General features: G+C 44.3%; 1 pseudogene; it reads right to left on the bottom strand.

The window, feature by feature from the left end:
* Positions 1-1,260: 1,260 nt before the first annotated feature.
* The window catches only part of LOC126495949 (60S ribosomal protein L13-like), a 28,918-nt pseudogene continuing 4,358 nt past the window's right edge, over positions 1,261-25,820 (bottom strand).

Raw genomic sequence — 25,820 nt, 5'->3', positions numbered from 1 at the left:
CCTTCTTCCTCAACACCACTTCCCAACCTCACGGTGCCCTTTCTGGTTTCAGATCTTGTGTCAAGATTTCAGCAATACAGCGTACCCACTTGCTTAGCGTTGGCATTGTACAGGCATTGTGAGCATCTAGAGACAATTTCATGGTGGCACATGCCTGCTGCTATCCCAGCACCTGGGAGACTAAAGCAGAAGGCTTATAAGTTAGAGGCCAGCCTAGGCTACATAGTGAGTTTCAGGCCGGCTTTGTCTATGATATGAGAGCCTGTTTCAGAGCAAGCAAGCAAACGACACACATGTAAACTGCACATCTTCCTATGAGCTGGACCTGAGCATCATTGGATGTTGTGTGTGCAAGGTATCCAGAAACAAATTTCTCATGGATACCAAGCATCAACTGACTGCATCTCTCTCCTTGGCTGTACTTAGAGAGCTGAGTCAACTGCCTCCTTCCATCCAGCTGCTGATGCTGTGGAAAACCTCCTTACAGTAATCCCCCAAGCCTTCTTTTCTGTGGTCTGGCAACTAACTGCTGGGAGCTTAGATGTGTCCCAGAGAGGGAGAATCCTGATAATGCAGTCTGTGACCGAGCTGCCATGGAGAAGTGCCGAGTGACAAGAAGCTGCCTTTGGGGAGCTCTGTCTCAAAGACTTTGGGGACTGGAGGATCAGAGGTTAAGAGCACTGGTTGCTCTTCCAGAGGTCCTGAGTTTAATCCCTGCAACCACATGGTTGCTCACAACCATCTATAATGAGATTTGGTGCCTGCTTCTGGCCTGCAGGTGTACATGCAGGCTGAACACTGTATCCATAATAAATAAATAAATAAATATTTAAAGAAAAAGACTCTGGCTGGGTAAACGACTGAAGGCAGAAAAAAGGCCTGAGCCTCAAACCCGGAGCTCCAAGTAAAGCACACTGAATTTCTCACCCCAGAGCCTTGCAGGCCTCCCCAGCTTCAAGACTCTTGCCCTGAATGAGGGCTGAGAGGACATTCCTCTCAGATTGCAGCAGCCAACTCATTTGAGCCCAACTATTAGAGCGCCACACTTTCCCAAATGGAGAACCTGCTAAGGTTGAAGTTCAAACACCAGATTGAGATTCTTCCCTCCCTCCCTCCCTCCCTCCCTCCCTCCCTCCCTCCCTCCCTCCCTCCCTTCCTTTCCTTTCCTTTCCTTTCCTTTCTGTCTATATGTCTGTATGTCTTTACTTTCCTTTTTTATTTTGCTTTATGGAAAATTTATCTCACTATTCTAACAGCACATCATTTTTTCTTTACAACATCTTGCTTTGCAGCTTCCTTTGCCCTCTTTGCTCGGATGCCAAAGAGCTGGCCATTGGCCTGGGCCATGCAAAGACTGGCAGAAGCCTTGAAATTCTTCTCTTCTTCTGTCATGATTCTGGCTTTCCGTAAACATTCCAGATGGGCATCACAGGTCCTGTTAGCTGGGTGGCTAATTTAAGTTCTTCAGCAGAACTATCTCCCTTTTTTGGAGCAGTCGGCTTCCTGGGGAAAGTACGAGCTTGGAGCAGTACTCCTTCAGGCGCTACACATTGCCCTGTTAGAGACTCTGTGGATTTGTTTCGCCTCCTTGGGTCCTCAGAGCTGCCGATGGTGCGAGCCACTTTCTTATGGATACCAGCCATCCTGAGCTCCTCCAGGCTGAAGTCCCTGCCAGCTCGGACCTTGGTGTGGTATCTTTCTTGTGGCACCTCACGATGGACCTGATGGGACCAGACGCGGGGTGCTGGGCATGCTTTCGCCTGCCGGGCCTTGCGTCTACAAATCTTGTGTGCTGGCTGGTTGAGCCAAGTGTATACTTGCTGCTGCGGAATCCTTGTGGAAGTGGGACTTCAAGATCATGCCATTCGGGCTGGGCGCCACGGCTGTCTCTAGTGCAGGAGAACGGCTGAGCCAAAAGGACTGAGTGCTTGCTCTATTCTTCCATTTCTTGCAGTCCAAGGTTGCTCATTCCAGTGTCCACAGGTGCCAGACAAGTGAAAAAGCAAACAAGGAAGTATTCCAAGTGAGCAGTGCAGGCTGACATAGCTCATGTACACCTTCTGCCTGGAGGCTCAGAACAAAGACAATACTGACAATACTGCACTGACCCTTCGAACCCTCTCTGGCCTACCATTTGAAGGCTCCAAGGAAGGCATGGGAGCGAATCCCTTCGGAGTAAGGAAGGAGCCAGGTGTGGTTCAGTAACCCTGCAGGGACACAGGTGGACTCTGGCAACAGACTCTGGTTTTGATACCAGTTCTACAGTCTGATGACACACGAGCGTCAGAGAAGGTATGCACGTCTGCCTCAGTTTCTTCTCTTTCTCATGCAAGTGCATGGGCCTGGTGGAAGCCAGAGATCGACTTCTGGTATCTTGCTCTGTTGTTCCCCACCTTAATTTTTGGGGGACAAGGTCTCTCAGTGAATCTGGAGTTACCAGGTTGACTGAACTGTCAGGCCAGCAAACCCCAGGAATCGGCCTGACTCCACCTTCCCCTGGGATTCCAGACATTCATTGTGGCTCCTGGCTTTGGCTTGTGTCCTGGGAATCCGAACTAGGCTCCCTTCTGCTTGCACAGCAAGTACCTTATCCACTGAGCCATCCACCCAGGTCTGTTTCTTCAGCAGCAAGATGCGGGTAGAACCAACTTCGCTAGAGCTGTTACAGGAATTATGTTAGCCCTATGGTGCTCTTTAGGCAGTTTCTCCACAGATGTTAGCGATTGCTCTTCCTGTAGGACACACCTTACAGTTAGACACATGTGGACGTATCATAACAGTCCACCGCTCTGTGTGTAGGCTGTTAAGTAGGCAATCAAAGATTATGTTTGGGGCGATATCCATACGTTAGTGGACCTCCCGGAGCTCGTAGTGAAGCCCCATTACTTGTTTTATAATGAATAATAATGACTAATTAATGATGTAAAAGAATAGCATCCTTCCTGGTATAAGATCAACAATAACAAGTTATGAAGCAATAACGGTAGTGACCAGTAGCACACAGAGCTCTCTGAGAGTCAGGCAAGGGTTTTATTTATGTCACCTCAGTCTTTTTGTTTGTTTGCTTGTTTTTGTCTTGGCTTTTGAGACAGGGTTTCTCTGTGGCTTTGGAGCCTGTCCTGGAACTGGTTCTTGTAGACCAGGCTGGTCTCGAACTCACAGAGATCCGCCTGCCTCTGCCTCCCGAGTGCTGGGATTAAAGACGTGCGCTACCACAGCCCTGCTTGTCATCTCAGTCTTTACACTCACATCTGCTTTACAAAGCTTCGAGGTCTAAGGAAATGAAACAATCTGTTCAGCTTTTAAAAAAGTAGAAGAAAAAGTATGTCTAGGTTTGATATAATTCTATCAGTCCTATAGACAAGACATTTTGGCCCAGTGTTTCTTTAGAAAAAATTTTTTTTATATTTATTTATTTTATTATGTATACAATATTCTGTCTGTGTGTATGTCTGCAGGCCAGAAGAGGGCACCAGACCCCATTACAGATGGTTGTGAGCCACCATGTGGTTGCCAGGAATTGAACTCAGGACCTTTGGAAGAGCAGGCAGTGCTCTTAACCACTGAGCCATCTCTCCAGCCCTAGAAATTTTTTAAAAATATTTATCCATTTATTTATTTGTTATGTACACAATATTCTGCCTGTGTGCATGCCTGCAGGCCAGAAGAGGGCACCAGACCCCATTACAGATGGTTGTGAGCCACTATGTGGTTGCTGGGAATTGAACTCAGGACCTTTGGAAGAGCAAGCAATGCTCTTAACCTCTGAGCCATCTCTCCAGCCCTCTTTAGAAATTTTTTAAACACCATTTTTTTATTGATTCTTTGGGAATTTCACATCATGCCCCCAGTCTCACTCATTTCCCAGTCCCTCCATATTCATCCTTCATCTTTTCAGTGCCCTACCACAATAGAAAAATTTTAAAAATTAATTAAGCACTTCTCTCCTCCATCTTTCCTGCCTCTCCATTATCTCTTCATTTGTCTTAGCGGCATTGGGAGCTGCAGAGTGTCATGCAGTTGACCCTTTTGTCCAAACAACTTTACTTGCAAGTGTTCAGTGCAATGAGATGTTGTTGGTCTGGTTCAAGGCCTCTGTCTTCTGGTTAATACTGGATCCTCACCAACCCCCTTCTTGGATATCCTGCTGTTGCCTCAAGTCATGGAGATCCTGCAGCTAGGGTTCCTATGATCCAGTCCCTTCATGCTCTTTAACAGGTCAGAGATGGGGTAGATGTTGGGTGGGCTGACTCAATTCCCTGGATGTGGGCCTGGGTGGTAGCTGAGTTTGTCAGTTCAGGCCTTTGCTGGGACCTCCCCTCTCAGGCAAGGAGCAGAGCCAGCTCTCCTGTGCCCTTGTTGAGGGTTGGAGCCAGTTTTCTCAGGGCTGTGGTCAACAAGGCCAGCTCTGTGAAGGGTGAACTCTCCCAGATGGGGCAGGGCCAGATCTCTCAGGGCCAGCAAAGGGTGTGACAGAATCCGGTTTCCTTCCCCAACCTCCAAGTCTGGCCAAGGACACCAACAAGGCCATCCGTGTGGCTTTTTTTTTTTTGGTTTTTCGAGACAGGGTTTCTCTGTGGCTTTGGAGCCTGTCCTGGAACTAGCTTTCGTAGACCAGGCTGGTCTCGAACTCACAGAGATCCGCCTGCCTCTGCCTCCCAAGTGCTGGGATTAAAGGCATGCGCCACCATCGCCCGGCTCCATGTGGCTTTTGATGGCAGATCTAACCCCTGCTGTAGAATCACAGACACAGACATGGTTTAAGTAGCAGGCGAGGCCCAGATGTCACCATGGCCCTGGGTGGCATCACTGGACACTCTGATCAGCACGACATGGTGGCAGCATGACTCCCGGACGCTAACATGGTCTCAGGTGAAGCCCAGACCCCTTCAGCATGGCCTTCAGTGGTAACAGGAGCCATAGACATTCACAAAGACCCTGGCTGTGGTAGGGCCATGGACCTAGACATGGTCCTGGGCAGCATCCCAGGCCCGGAAGTCATCAGCTTGTTCCTCACCACCTTTAGGTCTTCAGTTCTGCCTCTCTCCACAGCACATGGACTGCTCCTCTTCTCCTTCTTTCCCATCTCCCCACTTATCATAACGGCGCATGCCTACCTGCCTGCCATGCCTGGTGCCTCCCAGCCCTGTCTTCCACCCACCTGGGCTGAGCCAGTTGCACGGGGCGGGCGGGCCTGTGGGGGTATCTTCAGCCAGCCCGCTGGGCCTTGGAAATTCCTGCAGCATTTGTTTACAGGTGACTACTTCTTTGACTAGAAGGAGACTGCTTGGAGCAGAGAAACTTGGGCTGAGCATTTGCATTTTAAAGGCTCACGTAGCACTTGATATTTTACGCAGGGCGTTCTGGTTGCTCCAGATCCTTTTGAAACAAGGTGGTGTGTAACTAAACAGTGATTTCAATTTTTTTTTTGTCTTAAATAACACTCTACAGCAAAACTGTAAGGCGGGTGTCACAAATTCCCAGATTGTCAATGAGAAAGTGGAGACTCCCAGGGGCCAGGTGACTCGCCCACCATCACACAGTGAAGTGTAAGTTAAGAACGTAAACCCGCGCCTTCAGCATATCCTGCCCAGCAGCTGTATCTTCACTGTGGTATCCAGAGCTCTGGCCTACAGTCGTGAAGATCTGCAAGCCACATTAACAAGCCCATGTTAAATGACTTGGGGGAGGGACTGTTGTGATGACTCCCCAGTACTGTCTGTGCACTCCTGAGGTCCTGAGTTCAGATTCTCCAGAGCCTATGCAAAACAAGACAGAGCATTGCACACCTGTAACCCCAACACTCTTACCACCAGTGAGCCGGACAGTGGATGTAGTGAGATGGGAGGAGGCAAGTGGCTCCTCAGGAACTTGTGGGCCAGTTGGCCTGGTGTGGTCAGTGTCAGATGGCAAAGAATCCTGTCTCAGACCAAGACAGCTGAGGTTGTCCTTTGACCTACATACATATGCTGTAACACACACACACACACACACACACACACACACACACACACACACACAGCATGCACACTCTGCCATGGGAAGTACTGAGAATATCCTGACTACATTCTTTATATTCAAAATGGAGAGACAAGACAGGCTAGCGAGTTCCCAAAGGAAGGAATGTGGTCAGCTGGTTCAGTTAGGAGTGGGCTTTTGTGTGTGCAAGATAGGGAGCACTCCAGCAAGATGGAGGAAGCAAAGAGAAGTCGCATGTGCCCTGCTTAGCCCAATCTCCATTCATTTGTCACCTGGACTCTCAGTCTTGGGTGCCCCCAATGCCACAAAAAGTTCCCTCTTATTCTTTTACTCAACATGTATGCGTGTGTGTGTGTGTGTGTGTGTGTGTGTGTGTGTGTGTGGAGTATTTTGCTGAGGGCTGGGGGAACTGATGCCCAGCCTCTCCCCAGCATTCTAGCCATTTTAATTTGTTGAGTTTCTAATTACCTAAATACTGGTCAGGAAGCTGAGGAGGGATGTTGGGGCCTGTGTATCCCTTCCTCCTCCTTCCCCAGCATTGCTCATCCCCATCTCAATTCAAGGGGCCCAGCAGCCTGCATCAGACTGTGGCAGCTCCATTTCCCTCCAAGATTAATAATTATGACATTAGAAGGGTGATCTGTTGCAATTCAGCCTTTCTATTTGCAGGCTGGTGGCTGCATACCAATGGCACGATTAGGCAAATGAAATCAGATTGGCACCGTTAGGAAATGTTTACATGGCCGGAATGCATATGCTCCAATCTCATTGTTCCCATTATTAAGCCATTTTATAATCTCATAACATTTAGACTCACACTTTGCATTTCTAATTAACTTGAGGAGCGACTTCGCTGGGAATTAATTGCAACTTGTGCATTCTTCTACACACGAACTTGCTGCGGAACAAACTCTGCCTGGCAGTCATGTAACTCACCCCCAACATGGACTCTGCGCTGACTTCTGCTGTACGCCAGCCTCACTTCCAGTTGGGAAAAGTGGCTGGGGACGTTGGTTTTCATTAAAATCGGGCAGCAAATCGCATGCAAGAGCAGTCTGAGTGCAAGGGTCCCCGTGGAGGGACTTGCCTCCTCCTCACAGCCGCTCATAAACAAGCTGTCTGATGTGGGGCAGTGGATTTCCATTTTGGGGGTTTAATGAATCAGTAACACCGCTAAAATAATAGCAGCAGCACCAACATCTGGAATGCCTAACCTGCGGTCCTTCAAGCTGTTGGGTTGCCTTTCTTTTTCTTTTCTTTTCTTTTCTTTTCTTTTTTCTTTTTCGAAACAGGGTTTCTCTGTGGTTTTGGAGCCTGTCCTGGAACTAGCTCTTGTAGACTAGGATGGCCTCGAACTCACAGAGATCTGCCTGCCTCTGCCTCCCAAGTGCTGGGATTAAAGGTGTGCGCCACCACCGCCCGGCTTGCTTTTCTTTTTCTTTCTTTCATTTTAACCTATTTATTTACATTGAGTCCAGGTCTCATGGAGCTCAGGTTAGCCCCAAACTGACTGAAGATGTCTTTGTTCTCCTACCCAATGATCCTCCTGCATTTACCTCCCACGTGCTGCGATTCGAGCTGTGCCCTGCCACGCCCAAGTATTTCTTTCTAAAGCAGGGTCTGACTCTTCAGCCTAAGCTGCCTCAAAACACACTGTGTAGTTCAGACTGATTCCAGATAGGCCAGCCTCCTGCTCAACCTGCTCAGCCTCAGGAGTTCTGAGATGAAAACACCTACTTTGTGTTGTCGTTTCACACGGAAAATCGCCTCCGTGTGAAGAGCGTGCTGTGCATCGCACGCCTCAGGGTTGGTCAGCTGACATTTGACTATCTAGACTCAAAAGCGCATTGCCCTTGAAGTGGTTGATGCCTGCCCTTTAGTGCTCTTTATTTTCTTTTATCACAGGGTTTTTATTAATAATCAATTGATGCCAGATTTTTTTTTTCTGGCAATAGAATGGTGTTCATGGCATATTGAGTAGATGTATTGACAAGGCACTTCCATGAATGAACAGGAAGCACGCTTTGAGCATGCCCAGCAGCCTAAACCTTCTTCATCAGTGCCCATAGTCTAAAAAATTTCCTGGTCCTGTTTCAAGACTCTTACAGATATGTGTCTGTCTGGTTCTGATGAGATGTTATTTGAACCCAGTGGGGAGTGAACCTGGTTTGCAAAGTGTTCCTGGGACTGAGAAGTTCTTAACTGCAGAGAACTGTGTACACCCTCCTTGCCCTTCCAGAGGCTCTGTCTGCAGGTGGGAGGGTGCTATTGGCATCTAGTGGGTAGAAGCCACAGATGTGGCCCAAACTTCTTACAAGACTGAAGGCAGCCTCCACAATAAAGAATGGTCCAGGAGCTGGAGAGATGGCTCAGTGACTAAGAGCACTGGCTGTTCTTCCAGAGGACCAGAGTTCGATTCCCAGCACCCACATGGCAGCTCACAACCATCTATAACTTCAGTTCTCTGATGCCCCTTTCTGGTCTTTGAGGGCACCAGGCACAGAAAAGAAAAGACTTGCAGGCAAAACACTCATATCCAAAACCATGGGAAAACAAAAGAAGAATAGTCTCGCCTGAAATGTCAGCAGTCCTGAAAATTAGAATCTCTATACAGAAGCTTTGACTTCATAAGCCACGAAATTCTCTATATAAGGGTTTTGCACAGAATTGCTAAGGTTTGTGTGTGGCCGAGCTAGTTTCAGTCTCTTTCCTCGCAGTGCGCACGCTGGTGCTGACGCTGTAGATGAAGAGATAAGGGGCCTTTCCTACCTCAGCTGGAGATTGGATGGTACAACTGTCTGTCAAGAGACAGAAATCTTTAATAAATAAATAAATTTTTTAAAAAAAGAGAGTCTAGTAACTGACGTGGTGAGATGCTCTGTGAGTAAAGGTGTGAGCCAACAATGGTCTGGAGTTCACAAGTCTCCTGCCTCAGCCTCTCGAGAGCTGTGCTATCAGGCTGTGCCATCATACTCAGCTATTCCACAGTCTCAATCCAAGTCATGCAAACCTTGGAGGGAGACACCTGTCACGATTTGTCTGAAGATCTTTGAAGCATTTTCACTCGGTGTCTGAGGGGTTACAAGACTTAGTCGCCATCAACAAATTTTCTAGTCTAGAGGTTTCCAATTGCAGGCATTACAGATCAACACATCTTCAAAAATAATTATTTACTTTGATGTTTTCCAAGAAAAATATTCTCAAAAATATTATTATCATTAATATCAGTTTATTGAAGAAAGTATATTTTAATAGCAGAAAACAGAAAGGGTACAGTTGGTTTCCTTATACATTTCCCACGTATTTATGAATTGCCTATCATGTACATGTATCTTCTGGGGGTTGGTGATAAAACAGAGAAAAAGAATGTCCAAGTCTTGTCTTCTTGTTTTCCACAGTGTCCTAACGCTAGAATAAAAGGTTAGTTTGATATGGGAGTAAACAAGGGCAAAGGTCAGAAACGTAGGAAGGGTACGGGAAGGCTACAAAAGGGGGTTTTAAGGGAGGTGGTGGGGAGGATGATAGAGCAAAGTGGAAGGGGGCATAGTGGAGGCAAATGTGATAGGGTTGGAGGGAGGACAGGAGAGGAGGGCAGAGCTGAGCAGGAGTGCAGGTGTCCAGAGCTGCCTAAAATGTGTATGTATAAAAACTGCATATGGAAGCCTGCTATTTTGTAAGCCAATTAAAAATATTTAGATAAATATAAAGAGAGAAAGAAAGTTTGAGCACTGAATATTCCTCTCTTAGGTCACTAAGGCCATCCCAGACGAAAAGACCAGCATCCTTGTCCTAGGCAGAGGTAGGGAATAAATGCCCTGCTGTACTCTGTGTGAATAGGGTCAGTTAGTTTTGTCTTAGAGCAACAATTCTCAACCTTTTGGGGTTGAACAACCTTTTCACAGGGGTTGTGTATCAGCTATTTACATTACAGTTCATAAAAGTAGCAAAATTACAGTTATGAAGTAGCAACAAAAATAATTTTATGGCTGGGGGTCACCACAGCATGAGGAGGTCACAGTGTTAGGAAGGTTGAGAACCATTGCTTTAGGAAAGGGAATTCAGACTGGCTAAGGTCTTCATAAGACATCAGGTTTTCCCTGTGGCCCCTGGGTAGGTCTGTGTCCACAGAATACCTTATGGCTCCCATTACACAGAACTTCCTCCCAGGGTTGTGCCCACCTGTGCCCTCCACCTGAACAGCTGGCATGCACATGTGTTTCCCACATCACCCCCCACTGTCAAGAGTGGCACATGCTCAAGTCTGGCCTCAATGGCTCATGTAGTTTTACTGCCTGTGGGATGCATTCCCAGTCAGCTGATGTCGCTAGCAAGCCTAGGTGACAGAGGAAAGCGAAGGCTCCTATCTAGGTCCTTCTGTCTAGCATTTAGAACTGTCAAGCAACTTGTTTTGCTTTCAGATGAGGTCTACCCATGTAGCCCAGGTAGACTTTACAATGTCCATCCTCCTGCCTCCACCTCCCAAGTTCTGTAACTTCAGGTGTTTGCTACCGTACATTGCTCTGTGAAGTATTCCCTTATTTTTTATTCTTTCCCCCCTCCCCTCTTATTTTTTATTCTTATTACTAATTATTGTGTATGTTGATGGCATATGCAAGCGTTTATGTGTGGGGGGTACATGAACATGTTATGGTACCTATGTGGAGGTCAGAGGACAGCTTCATAGAGTCCATTCTTTCCTTTCACCCTTCTCTGAGTCTTAGGGATCAAACTGGGGGCACCGGGCTTTCTCTGCAAGCACTTTTAGTTGCTGAGCCGTCTTGCTGAACCTTCTTTTCTTCTTTAGGTTGGAGTTAAAAATGAATTGGCATCCCCCAATCCCATCCATAGTGACCGACTATGAAACAGGAACTCTGGAAAGCGTGGCTGGGAGGGGAACAGCTTCCTTGGCATTCACGCTTGTCACAGGTCCTCTTCAACATGCATAGCTGAGAGCTAATCTTGTGCATAGCATTAGCATGCTTTTCAGTATGTATGGTATGTATGTTTGGCAGAGTTTCTAGCCTAGTCATTAATCAGTGAGAAAATACAATATGCGTTTCTATCCAACATGGTTCAGAGCATACTTGGACTATTTTGCTCAATCCAAGGGAAGCATGATTTTAAATTAAATAGATTCACAAGAGACTGAAAAATGCATGTTAGGAGTAACAGTACAAGATTCGAGGATATGCCTTTGGAGAAAAAGAACACTTGGAGAAGGTGGTAGAAATGTTTTTGTCATGCTTTTGCTTTTGTTTTTATCTCTCAGACAAGGTCTTGCTATGTAGCCAGGCTGGTTTCAGAGGCACTGTCCTGTCCCAGCTTCCCAGTGCTGGGGATTGCAGGTGTGTAGTCTCACACCTGGCCTTGAGTAGTTGGCGTTGGTTTTAATATTGGCAAAGTTTCTCTATGACGAGTGTGGCATTCTAGATGACAACAGTGTCAAAATGAGGGTCACCAGTCGAGGCTGTGTGGAAGCAAACTGAGGCCTCCTATGGGCGACATTCAGGTGAGTTAGGTGTTTCAGGTGGGTGGACATTGGACTAGACAGCCTTCAAGGCTCTGTTCTACAATTGCATTATTTATGTGAGATTTGAGTCTTTCTCTCTGTCTCTCTTCTTCCCTCTCTGTATTTTTTTTAGTGTATTTTTAAATTTTCACATTTAGGGAAGAATGTGAAAGAGACTATTTTCTGTGGGCACACTCTCTGAGAGACTGAGCACTAGAGATGTGTGTGTACATAGTGGGGTTGTGATTTCCGTTCAACAATTTGCTTATATCAGATGCCACACCGACTGTTTCTGCGCATTGTCTCATTTAAAGCTCTCAGGCATCTTTTGGAGAAGGAGAAACCATTTATTCATGTCTCCATTTCACAGAGAAGATTGTTTTGAGGGGATAGCATACCCTGAACCGCACAGCTAGGGAGAGTCAGGGCGTCCATCCTAGAGTGTGGGATGGCCAGCTTAATAAATTAGGATTGCCACTTGTGTTTAAAGAAGACACTTGTTCTTAGATTGCATAGGCACCACAGAACCCGCTCCAAAAGGGAGAGTCACATAAATGCCTGTTGCTATTGCATTAAAAAAATGTTCTCCTGGGCTGAGGAGATGGCTCAACGGGGAAAAAAAGAGATCCTAAGAACCTGAGTTCGAATCCCCAGAACTTGCATAAAAGCCAGATGCATAGAGCAAAGACGCAGAAACAGGAGAACCGTAAGAAACGCAAAGGCCAACAAACTAGTCTGGTATATGGAGCAAAGAAAACAACAAACAGATCATGCACCAAGCAAAGTAGAAAAGGAGGACCAGTACCTCCACACACTTGCCCCCATTTACACACACACACACACACACACACACACACACACACACACACACACACACTGCAGATGTTGAGGCTGGAAAAGTGGAAGCTTAGCTCTTCCTCTGAGCCAGGGACCCTCCCTCACTCTTCTTAAGGATCGGCTTGCCTCAACTCCAACAGGCTCAGAGGTTCATCGGGGGCTCCTGGCCCAAGATTCATCAAACAATACAACCTTCGACTGTTAGTTACTTCGGTACACGAAGCTTTCTCCGGCTCACTTGCTAGGTGTGGGTTTTGTGTCTGTACATGCACGTGCGCCCATGGAGGTTTTCTGTTTGGTTTTCCTAATGGCTGGTATTGGCAGTGCAGTAGCTGGACCTCTTCCAGCAGGTAGAAGCTTCCAGATGAATGGGGGTGGCTAAATGAGAGGCCCTGCTTTTCTTAATTTGTCTCAAACAATCACTTAATGGGCACGGGAGATTCCCGTGAAATGGGTGAATAGCTTCCGTCCATTTTCCCAAGGCCTCGCTGAACTAAAGCCCACTGGCTTTTAAGATATAAACAGCACATAAATAAGTAAATAAATAAATAACTAAAGGGGGGTGTCTTTATCCTCACACACCAAATCTGTGCGGCAGTAAAGTGCAGGTCCTGACAGGAATTTCAATTATTTAATCAAAAAGAAAATGAAAGAGGTCTTAAGTGTTGCGATTCGGAGACAGCCTTTTCATAGACCAATCTAGCGAGCGTGCACATTGAATATGAAGCAAAATGGAAGGAAATTAAGGCAGCTCCGGCTTAAATCATGTGATTGCAAATAGTAAATTAGTTTCTCGATGTTTTCATTTAAGTGTTTAAGTGGAAGGTTTTATTCCTAATGTAGTGTAGTGACACAGAAGAGAACCCTCGGCCGACTGCAGCTTCCCCGTCCTGGCAACAAGGATGCATTTGCCCTGGGGAAGTAGAGGGAGGAAGAGGGGCGGAGATGGAGAGGGCTGGGGACGCTGAGCGGCAGTCGTGTTAGGGCGCTTTTGTTTCGAATTGCTACCGAAGAAGCTTTCACAGCAAACTCATTAATCCAGCAGATGAGCAACGTCTGTTGAAAATGTACTAAGCGAAACGCATTTAATTTGGAAGGGAAATCAGGGGCCGCATTAGTCAGAGCATATGAATGGCCACATCAGCCATTCGGCTGCTTTTTTTTTTTTTTAATTTATTTACTTATTTTGATGTTGACTCGCTGAATTTGTGCTTAAAGGTTAGGGGAAGTCGGTCATCACTAAGCTTGAGATCAAATCAGGTCCTCTGCTGTCAAAGGCTCCTGGGTGGTTTAGCCCTGCTGGAAGCTGCGTGGCTCCGGGGGCCTAGAGGAGGTCACAATAACCTCCGGGGAAAGTACTAATTGGGTTGGACTCAGTTGACCTCCGGCTGGTGCAACAAGTAACCAGGGTCATTTCTTTGTAAATGAGCAGCGCTTTGTGTTTGTAATTAGCTTTGATTATTCGTCTAGGAGCTTACAACCCAAACAGCAAGGAGGTCAGGCGCTCAGCAGCTACAGCAAGAGGACTTCCAAAGACGAATTAGACTATGAGGCCCAGGGTCTCTGAGGGTTAGACTCGCCGGGGCCCCTTCGTAGGCGCTCACGGGTGGGGTAGGGAAAAGGGCAGGAGATCTTTGCTTTTAAACTCCCTTGACTCAATCTTCAGTGACCCACAGGCTTGGCCCCTGCACATCCATTCCTCAAGAAGTACTCTTTTTTGGTTGCTGTTGTTGTTTTGGTTTTTAAAAACCTCAAGCCCCCTAGAAAGGTCTTGGTCTGTGATGTTTTCTGAGCACTACGTGCTGTACATATACGAACATCTATCCTTGTTTAGCTTTTGTGGCTGAATATTATTTTCAAATCAGAATGTAATGGCTATCAATCTTCTGTCCTGAGGTTTATTTAAATGAAGACACAGTGAAGTGTCACCTTATTTAAGAATCTCCCTGTTTCTCTATCTCTGTCTGTGTGTATGTGTATCTGTCTGCCTGCCTCTTTTTTCTTTTCTTCCCTCCTTTCTTCCCACACTGCTGTGGCTTGAATCCAGGGTCTCATTCAAACGAGGCACAATCTGTGCTACATCCATTACGTTACTACTGTGCTAGGCCCTGCCCCCTCTGTATTTTTTTCTTTGTTGTAGCTTTGGCTGGCCTGCAACTCTATGAAGACCAAACTGGCCTCCAGCTCCCAGAGATTTGCCTCCTCTGGCTCCTGAGGGCAGGGATTAAAGTCATGCAAATACAGGTTCAAATTTTCTCCTCTGCCCACCACGGGTCTTGAACCAATGACCCTGAAATTAAGAGTCTCAAACTCAGGTGGGTGGTGGCACATACCTTAAATCCCAGCACTCAGCAGAGGAAAAAGGATCTCTGAGTTTGAGACCAGTGGGGTTGTTTCAGGAGTGAGTTCCGGGACAACCAGGGCTACACAGTGAAACCCTGTCTCACAAAACAAAACACATCACAAAAGAAACAACAACTTTCCATTTTTAAAAGCATCCTTTGTTGTTGGTTCAAGGCAGAATCCAATTGAAGGACCACAGGTACGACTGACTTCTATCTCTTTTTTTAAATGAATTTTTATCTTATTTATTTTGTGTGTGTGTGTGTGTGTGTGTGTGTGTGTGTGTGTGACTAGTTTACAGGAATTGGTTCTCCCCCATCCTAAGATCAAACACAGGTCTTCCTCCTTGGTGGACAAGCACCTTTACCCACTGAGCTCTCTCTCCACCCTTGATTTCAGTCAGCTTTTAAGTCACGAGTCCTCACTGTATCTGTTTCCTCCATCCCTGACCCTAACTGAAGGATGGCAGGAATTCCCCAGTGTCATATTGGGCCTCGTGAATCTGGCTGGCTGCTACCATACACATTAGTTTACTTGTCCTTTGTGAGTCCTAAAGTGACTTGGCTTTAGGTCTAATCCTAGGTGTTTTTTATTGTTTTTATTGAACTATATATTTTTCTCTGCTCCCATCCCTTTTCCCCCCCCTTCCCTTCTACCCTCTCCCATGGTCCCCATGCTCCCAATTTACTCAGGCGATCTTGTCTCCTTCCCATGTAAATTAGATCCATGTATGTCTCTCTTAGGATCCTCATTGTTGTCTAGGTTTTCTGGGGTTATGAATTTTAGGCTGGTTTTCTTTGCTTTATGTCTAAAATCCACTTATGAGTGAGTACATATGATATTTGTCTTTCTGGGTCTGGGTTACCTCACTCACTATGTTGTTTTCTAGATCTATCCATTTGCCGGCAAACTTCAAGATATCAAAAATTCTCAGGACCCAAAATTCTCAACCTGATCCCCCCCCCTTTGTGATCACCCCCCCCCCCCCCCCCCCCCCCCCCCCCCCCCCCCCCCGCTGTGTAGTGCTCCATTGTGTAAATGTGCCACATTTTCCTTATTCATTCTTCAGTGGACAGGCATTTAGGTTGTTTCCAGGATCTGGTTATGATGAACAATAATGCTGCTATGAACATAGTTGAACACATGTTCTTGAGGTACGATTGAGCATTTTTTGGGTATATACCCAAAAGTGGTATTGCTGGGTCTTGAAAAATATTGTTTCTTAATTTTCTGAGAAATCGCCACACTGACATCCAAAGGGGAAGTACCAGTTTGCACTACCACCAGCAATGCAGAAGTGTTCCCTTTTCCCCCACAATCTCTCCAGCATAAGTTGTCATCAGTGTTTTTGATCTTGGCCATTCTTACAAGTGTAAGATGGAATCTCAGAGTTGGTTTGATTTGCATTTCTCTGATGACTAAGGATGTTGAGCATTTCCTTAAGTGTCTTTCAGCCATTTTAGATTCATCTGTTGAGAGTTCTCTGTTTGGGTCTATACCCCATTTTTTTTTGATTAGTTGTTCTTTTGATGACCAATTTCTTGAGTTCTATGTATATTTTGTATATTTTGGAACTCAGTCCTCTGTCTGATGTGAAGTTGGTAGAGATCTTTTCCCATTCTGTAGGCTGTCATTTTGTCTTGCTGACTGTGTCCTTTGCTTTACAGAAGCTTCTCAGTTTCAGGAGGCCCCATTTATTAGCTGTTGCTCTCAGTGTCTGTGCTACTGGGGTTATATTTAGGAAATGGTCTCCTGTTCCAATGTGTTTAAGTATACCTCCCACTTTCTCTTATTTGAGGTTCAGTGTGGTTGGTTTTATGTTGAGGTCTTTGATCCATTTGGAGTTTTGTGCATGGAGATAGATATGAATCTATTTTCATTCTTCTACAAGTTGATACCCAGTTATGCCAGCACTATTTGATGAAATTTTTTTCATTTTATATTTTTTGCTTCTTTGTCAAAAATCAGGTGTTTGTAGGTGTGTGGATTGATATCTGGGTCTTTGATTCGGTTCCATTGGTCCTCCTGTCTGTTATTACGCCAATACCAGGCTGTTTTCAGTACTGTAACTCTGTAGTAGAGTTTGAAGTCAGGGATTGTGATGCTTCCAGAAGTTCTTTTATTGCACAGGATTGTTTTTGGCTATTCTGACTTTTTGCTTTTCCGTATGAAGTTGAGTACCATTCTTTCAAGGTCTGTGAAGAATTTTGCTGGGATTTTAATGGGCATTGCATTGAATCTGTAGATTGCTTTTGGTAAAATTGACATTTTTACTACGTTAATTCTACCTACCCGAGAGTGTGAGAGAACTTTCCATTTTCTGGTGTCTTCTTCAGTTTGTTTCTTCAAAGACTTAAAGTTCTTGCAACACAGGTCTTCCACTTGTTTGGGTAAAGTTACTCCAAGATATTTTATGCTNTTTTTTTTTTTTTTTTTTTTTTTTTTGAGTTAACCTCGTATCCTGCTACATTGCTGAAGGTGTTTATAAGCTGTAGAAGTTCTTTGGTAGAATTTTTTTGGTCACTTATGTAAACTATCATATCATCAGCAAACAGTGAGAGTTTGACTTCTTCTTTTCCCTTTGATTATCCCCTTGATCTCCTTTTGTTGTCTTATTGCTCTAGCTGGGACCTTAAGAACTATATTGAATAGATATGGAGTGGACAACATTTTCTTGTTCCTGATTTCAGTAGAATTGCTTTGAGTTTCTCTCCATTTAGTTTGATGTTGGCTGTTGGCTTGCTGTATATTGCCTTTATTATGTTTAGGTATGTTCCTTGTATCCCTACTCTCTCCAAGACCTTTATCATGAAGGGATGTTGTATTTCGTTGAAGGCTTTTCCAGCATCTAATGAAATGACCATTTTTTTTATTTTCAGTTTGTTTATATAGTGGATTTACATTGACAGACTTTTTTATGTATGTATCTCTGGGATGGAACCTATTTGGTCATGGTAGATGATTTTTCTGATGTGTTCTTGGATTCGGATTGCCAGTATTTTATTGAGTATTTTTGCATCGATGTCCATGAGTGAGATTGGTCTGTAATTCTCTTTTGTAGTAATATCTTTGTGTGGTTTGGGAATCAGTGTAATTGTAGCCTCATTAAAAGAGTTTGGCAATGTTCCTTCTGTTTCTATTGCGTGGAACCATTTGAGGAGTATTGGTATTAGTTCTTCTTTGAAAATCTTGTAGAATTCTGCACTACATCTGGTCCTGGGCTTTTTTTGGTTGGGAGACTTTTGATGACTGTTACTATTTCTTTAGCATTTATAGGTCTATTTAATTTGCTTATCTGCTAATCCTAATTTAATTAAGATTAAGCTTGTCAATTAAAATACTTTTTAATTTTGTTTTTGACATGGAGGTCTTCTGCAAATACTTTGTAGGCACGTTAGTTAACACCTAACTGAGTACACAGAGCCTGGCTCTCTCAGGGTTGGCCATGCCAAGCTGGATCTTTGGCTTGAACGGCTAGCAGAAGGTTATACTTTCTATTTAACAGCAAGTGATCTGCTGAGCAAAACTTGAGCAGGATGCAGACTTCAGCTTCCCCATCTTACAGTCCCAATTAGAAAATGCTCCAGGATCTTGGGTTGGAGTTTTCTGTAGTACCTGGTGGTGCAAGGTTCATAATAAGACTCAGTAAGTACTGGGGGAAAGATGAAGGAGAAAGTGAATGCATGGACTTTCATTGGCTGGATTTTCACAATCAGCATGATGAGAAATGCGCCATTTTGGCTGTGACTGATGTGTCTCTGACAGGGTCCCCTACATCTCAGAGTCACGGAAAGCTAACTCTTCACTGGATGCAGAGACTGGTTTTCAAGGCTCTGCTTTCTTACTATTTTTTAGTGTTTGACTTTAGACAGATGAGTCTTCTCCTCTATAATCTATCTGTACTGCAAAGGCTACCAAAAGGGACACCTGAGGCTCTAAGAATTTACTAATCTTGGCATTCTAAGACCCCCCCACATGCCCCTCCCCCCACACCAAATAGTTGGAGCCTGCAGATTTACTGTTTTTTTTTTTAAGATTTACCTTATTATTTATTTGTCTGTATGTGTGTATGTATATATGTGAGTGCAACTGCCCAAGGAGGCTAGAAGAGGGCACTGAATCCCCTGGAACTAGAGTTAGAGATGAGTGTGAGCAGCCATGTGGTGCTAGGAATCAAATTGAGGCCCTCTGGAGAAGTGGCCAGTGCTCTTATTTCTGAGCCATCTCTCTAGATCCAAGCATGTAGATATGCCCCCCCCTTCCCCCGCAAACAAGGCTTCTCTGTAGTTTCGGAACCTGTTCTGGAACTTGCTCTTGTAGACCAGGCTGGCCTCGAACTCAGAGATCCGCCTGCCTCTGCCTCCCGAGCGCTGGGATTAAAGGCATGTGCCATCACCGCCAGGCTGCATGTAGACCCACTAGAATCTGAATTTTCCCTGAGCACTATAGATCAATGATATTTAATAAGCTTAAAGGTTGTCATAGGAACCACCCTCCCCACCTCTTGTTACCTGACAGCAAGCCAGTCTACCATCAGCAAAATCCCTTGCTACTGAGGATTAGCATCTCCATCTCCCCTGGCCCCAGGCAAAGGAATATCTTCTGGGGTGATGCTTCATTTATACATTTCCTTATTCACCTACTAATTTAGCCAGTCACTCTGTATGTACTGAGTTCTGACTGTGTGTAAACACCACACTTGATGCTGGGGGTAGAACTGGTCTTGGTTATTTGGAGTTTCTAGACTAGAGAGGGAGGGAGACAAAGAGGCAATTACCATATAAGAAAACATATATCAGAAGTGTGTGGTAGCACAGCAAGGGCACCTAACTCTCAGGAGCAACGAGAAAAGGCTCTAAGATGAAATGACTTTCGGAGGGGAATTGATATGCTAGCCGAGACCTGTATAAATGGAGTCCCAATCTATGGCTAGAAAAATAAATGCTCCTGGCAGAGGTGTGGTGTATATTAACACTGAAGAGAGAGAAAGGGGCTGGAGAAATGAAACACTCCGCAGAGCGGATTGTTTGCTGCTTTTCCAGGGGATGCGGGTTCAGTTCCCAGCATTAACATCAGGCAGCCCACAACTACCCATAACTCCAGTTCCAGGGGAGCAGACACCCGCTGGCTTTTGTGGGTATTTTCATGCACGTGATGCAATAAACTCACGAAGGCATAGATCCATACATGAATAAAAATAAATCTTAAAAAAGATTAAAGACGAGAGACAATGAGGGCTCTTAGAGTTTGAGTATTGGGAAATTACCAAATGTTATTTTGTTGACAAATTGTATACAACATACTAAAGAATTTTCAGCATGAACTGATATAATTTGATCTATCATTTGAATCAAACATTAGGCCAGTGAAGAAGGGATTGGAGAGACAGACAAAAACAGATTCAAGAACAAAGGGCATGTTATATTTGTATTTATTTCTAAGCTACTGCTATCATAGCTGGCATCCATACAGAAAGACCTGGACTTTTTTTGTACAAATGAGTGGTTGGTTGGCTATTAACTGAAGGGGCTTACATCTGGGAACACCAACAATTAAATGTATAGATTTACCAATTTCTTTCTTCTAATTCCTTCTGTACATAGAAATGAGATACAATTAAACTTTTTAAAAATATTTATCTCTCTCTCTGTGTCTCTCCCTCCGTCTCTGTCTCTGTCTCTGTCTCTGTCTCTGTCTCTGTCTCTCTCTCTCTCTCTGTGTGCGCGCGCGCGTGCGTGCGTGCGTGTGTGTGTGTGTGTGTGTGTGTGTGTGCGCGCACATGCCCATGTAGCCAGAAGTGGGGCTACAGGCCTTGGTGAGTTGCTTGGTGTGTGTGTGCTAGGATCCGAAGCCCCTTTCTCTGATAGAGCAGTAGCTCTCTTAACTGTTGAACCACCTCTCTAGCTTGAGATACAGTTTCTTAGAGAACCACTATTTGTGGGTATAGATGGCTCAAATAACCTTCTTTGTCCCCAGCTGTATCCCCCTTTTCCTCACAATTAGACCTGCTTCTCATGATCTCCAAATACACAGCCATACTTCAAATACTTTCAGAAATATTTGCTGTGGTTTTGCTAATCTCAGTATCCTGCAAGCAAACCACGCTCCACCCGACCTGTGAGTACCTGTTTATATCGTTCATGTGAGCTGGAACCAATCCCACTCGACCATTCCAGACCACCCAGCCTTTTAGGCTCAACTCCGCCTGATATACAGCTTCAATAAAAGTTCAAAACCAAGCATGAAGCAAGGCAATAATTTATTTCTTAATATAAACAAAAACATGATTCATTGGAAAGAGCCTGGTCTCTTATCCTGTATAAACATGTCTTTGAATCCTCTTCTGCCCATCACTGACCTCCCATTTCCTGAAATGTGAAACTAAATTGTGTTCCCTTGCAGCCTGGATTAGTGAGGAGACACAAAAACACCAGATGCCTGGAGGAAGCTGCTTTCCTTGTATTCACTAGGCTTCGGATTTCCAGACACTTTTTAAAGCTTTACATATTCACACCACAAAATACTTCCTATAATAGGTTGTCATGTAGCGGTTTCCTCTGAGACATTCCACCAATTGGGACAGCTCTTTAAGCTCAGGAAGGAAAGGAAAGGAGGTCCCTGAAACTGACCAGACACACGAAGCCCCGCCCTGAGCAAGAGCATAGCAGCAATAAGGAGAGCTGAAAGTGTCAGGCTAGCCTGCCTGCCTAGAAGTGGCTCAGATTGCCTAAGCCTCCTTGAAGAAGCAGGAGAGGTTCAGAGCACCTGGGCTACCTGAGAGACAGTTCCCATCCCGACGAACTGCCTGCAGGACACGCAGTGGGCTCCAGGAATGGAATTAGCATTAAATTCTTCTTTTCTTTGGTAACTGTCAAAGAACCCAGCAGCCAGTCAGGGCAGCATTTGTGTTGATTTTTGGCAAGGCCCAATACTGTGCCTTGGGAAATGCTAAAGTTACAGTCTATAAGGTTATAACCCTGATCTGTTATTGGCGACAGGATATGTACTTGTAAGAAAAGGCACCTCCACCCTGCTCCTGGGTGTATTTTCGGTCAACATTTACAGACAGTCACTGCAGAGAAAACAGGGCTTTCCACTTCACTGTCTCCCAGTATTATTTTCAATTTGAATCACAGAATCAACTGAATTCGCATATCCTTATGATGCACAGAGAAGCCCTTGGTGTTTTTCATGATTATGATTGCGTATATCATAATATCATAATAATTATTATGATTGGGGGGCATGTGTGTGATTCTGAAGCAGAGCTAAGCCTTAAATTGTCTCTCTATTTTTTTGTTCTTTATGTGTGTCTGGGGGCAGGAGGGTGTTAGCTCTGTGAAATCACAGATGAGGCATCCAAAAGCAAGAGTTCCATGGTCCTCACCGATGAGTATGTTTAGTCAAACGTAACTATGTTCTAAGTTGGGACCAATAATTCACATAGATGACAGGAAAATCATAATATAAAATGTAGTACATTTTGATTTGAGTCTTTGCATGAAAGTAAAATCATCCTTTTTCTGTGTTTTTCACTTTTTGCAAATTTAATATATTTTATGCCTTATTCTCGAAAGGCTCAATAGGTCCAGAGGGGAAACACTTAATCCTCACTGAATTCCCAGCACCTAGGTTGGTTCCTAGCGGCCACTCATGTGAGTGTCTTATGCATCTCTCCAAGTGATACAGGCAGAGGTAGTCACGCTTACACTTTCTCTTCCTCCCCTCTTTGAAAACCGAAGGTAATATTTGTTACTTGATTTTTTTTTTCACTTAGCCATGTATCTTTACGCTCCTTTCATTCAAGTTTCTGTAATTTAGCCATAGTTTGCAACCCACAGTGTGTGTGTGTGTGTGGGGGGGGGGGATAAATATCTGTGGGGACTGATAATTTTGATATTATCAAGTTGTTCTTCATTGAAGAGCTTGAAATCCTTGCATGGATGCAAAAGAGGAAGCACTTCCCACGGATTCATCAGCAGAATTCTTGAGCTGGTTTTTTATTTTGAAGATTTGTTAGGGGGGAGGGACCAGCACAGCAGCTCAGTGCTTTAGGGCACAGGCCTTCACACCTGACTATCAGAGTTCTGTTCCCAGAATCCATATGGCGAAAGGAGAAAACAGGCCCTTGAAAGATGCCGTTTACTGCCCCAAGAGAGGCCTGTTGCTTGCCTCTTCCCCACAAAAGAAATGTATGTTTAAAAAAAAAAAAAGTAGGTGAAAGATTTTTCTTAATGTTTTTAATTTCACTTTAAAATTTTTTCTTCTTTCTTTTTTGAGGTAGAGTCTTACTAAGCAGCTCAGGTTAGCCTCAAATCCATACTCTACCCCCTTCAGCCTCTTGAATGTTGGGATTACAAGAGTGTGCTGGCATGACTGGCTAATATTATTTCTGTTTGCATCTTTCCAAATGTTTGGAGTGTGTGTGTGTGTGTGTGCGTATATGTGTGTTTGTGTATGTATGTGTTTGTGTATGTGTGTGCTGTTTCTTTTTATCCCTTTTCCATTTTAAAATTCTACTCTTTAACTGCAGAGATGGCTCAGAGGTTAAGAGCACATATTGCTCTTCTAGAGGACCCGACTTCAGTTCCTGTGTCTGAAGGTTCACAGTCACTGTAACTCCTGGGAATCCGATGCCATATTCCAGTCTTTTAAATATCTTTACTCACATGTACAAGCATATACATATATTCATAATTAAAAATAAAAAAATTATACTCTTGAGCCAGGTGTGGTAGCACATGCTAGTAATCTCAGCATGGGGATTGAGAGTTTGAGGCCAATCCTGGCCTCAGAATAAATTCAAAACCAGCCTGGGATACATAGAGGGACCCCTGTTTCCAAAGCAACAACAACAACAACACCCCCCACACACACACACACACACATCTGTATCTTCCTACTGACTCAGGAATTTACACATAGCCGGGCGGTGGTGGCACACGCCTTTAATCCCAGCACTCGGGAGGCAGAGGCAGGCGGATCTCTGTGAGTTCAAGACCAGCCTGGTCTACAAGAGCTAGTTCCAGAACAGGCTCCAAAACCACAGAGAAACCCTGTCTCAAAAAAACAAAAAACAAAAAACAAAAAAAAAACAAAAAAAAGGAATTTACACATAGTAGAGCCCTCTGACGAATCACAAGTACTTTCTTTTTTTTTACACTAATTTTTCAAAAATTTTTTTTAACATTTATTTATTTATTACATATACAATATTCTGTCTGTGTGTTTGCCTGCAGGCCAGAAGAGGGCACCAGACCCCATTACAGATGGTTGTGAGCCACCATGTGGTTGCTGGGAATTGAACTCAGGACCTTTGGAAGAGCAGGCAATGCTCTTAACCTCTGAGCCATCTCTCCAGCCCCCACAAGTACTTTCTTCCTGTTTGTGGTTTACTTTTTTTTTATGCTGCTTAAGGTTTTTGTTATGTAGAATTTTAGAAAACCAACACAGCTTGTCTTACTGGCTTTTTAGTGGCCTCAAAATTTTTATGTCACACACACACTATCCTGCCTTGTTTTAGCTGTATTAATTATCTACTGGTTGATTGACTTTAAGACAGCATCTCTCTAAGTAGTCCTGGTTGTCTTGGAATTCACTATGTAGACCAGGCTGGCCTCAGACTCATAGAGATCCACTTGTTTCTCCCTCTGAAGTCCTGGGATTAAAGGTGTGTATGTTTCTACCTCTGGAGTCCTGGGATTAAAGGTGTGTATGTTTCTATCTCTGGAGTCCTGGGATTAAAGCCACCATTCCTGGTTTGTTTTAATTTTATGGAACATTGCTTCTTCAATATTTTCCCTTCTGTTTCCTTTTTTAGGATCATATATCTTTGTGGTCATTGGAAAACAAATTCAATATTATTCCCTTAGAGTGATGAGATCTGTATTTCCTTTCTTTATCTAGTACCAACAAGTGTCAAAGGAATGAAAATGAACTTGGTTTTACAAACAGTGATGTTATTTCTTAATCATCAATTTATAAACAACTAAGCAATTTTAATAAAACATGTACCAAATATCTCCCTCTAGGTATCTCTTTTGGGAACTAATCACAAGTTCATGTCTGTTCCTAATGAAAGAATTTGAAAGGGTCTTATAAATTCATAATACCAGAGACTTTAACTATGAAAATAAACACACATATATAGTGATATGTCATTTGTATTTTAATAAACAAAGCTAATCCGAGGGTCAAAAAAGCAAAACAGCCAGCCTCTACCTCAGTTGGAAATGGTGATCCTGCCTCCAGGAATCTCAGAATGAGACTGTGTCTGTGAACTGTCTCCCCCTGTCTTATATTTCTCTCAAGGGCTGGGATTAAAGGCGTGCACCACTGGGATTAGAGGCATGGACTGCCCTGTTTCTATGGCAAACTAGTGTGGCTACTGGGGTTAAAGACTGCATGGTCTGTAATGCTGACCAGTGGAGCTAGTTTACTCTCTGATCTTCAGGCAAGTTTTATTTATTAAAATACAAATGAAATATCACTACACACATATGACTATATATCATACAAACCCAAATAAGTGAGAAGCGTCTTTGGGCTAGAGAGATGGCTCAGTGTTCAGAGCACAAACTGTTCCTGCACAGAGCCAGTATTGTTCCCAGCACCCACATAGCATGATTCACAAACTGCCTGTAACTCTAGCCCAGAAGGATCTGATACCTCTGCCAGCCATGGGTTCTCGTAGACAGTACCCACATGCTGGCACATGCATAATTAAAAATAGTTAACTCTTTTTAAAAATGAGACCTATATAACTTCGTAATATGGTTAGCAGCTTGTCTTGTGAAAGCTGTTTGCAGAACTCAGTTGTATTTTTGAGACAGCATCTCATTAAACACAGGTTGGTCTCAAGCTCCCTAACTATCTGAGGCTGACCTTAAAATTCCCAGGCCTCCCGTCACCACCTCCTAAATGCTGGGATTACAGGCCTGCACCATCATGCCTAGAATAATAGGGTATATAAATATATAAAAGGTTTTTAGTTTGTTTGTTTGGTTTGTTTTTTAAGAGAGGGTTTCTCTGTGTAGTCCTAGATGTCCTGGAACTTGCTCTGTAGACCAGGCTGACCTTGAACTCACAGAGATCTACCTGCCTCTGAGTCCCGAGTGCTGGGAATAAAAGCGGGTGCCACCACTGCCTGACT

This window comes from Alexandromys fortis, unplaced genomic scaffold (assembly GCF_014885135.2).
Source record: "Alexandromys fortis isolate MF-2015 unplaced genomic scaffold, M_Fortis_MF-2015_v1.1 scaffold_231, whole genome shotgun sequence".
Lineage (NCBI taxonomy): Eukaryota > Metazoa > Chordata > Mammalia > Rodentia > Cricetidae > Alexandromys > Alexandromys fortis.
This window is presented reverse-complemented; position numbering and strand designations above follow the sequence as displayed.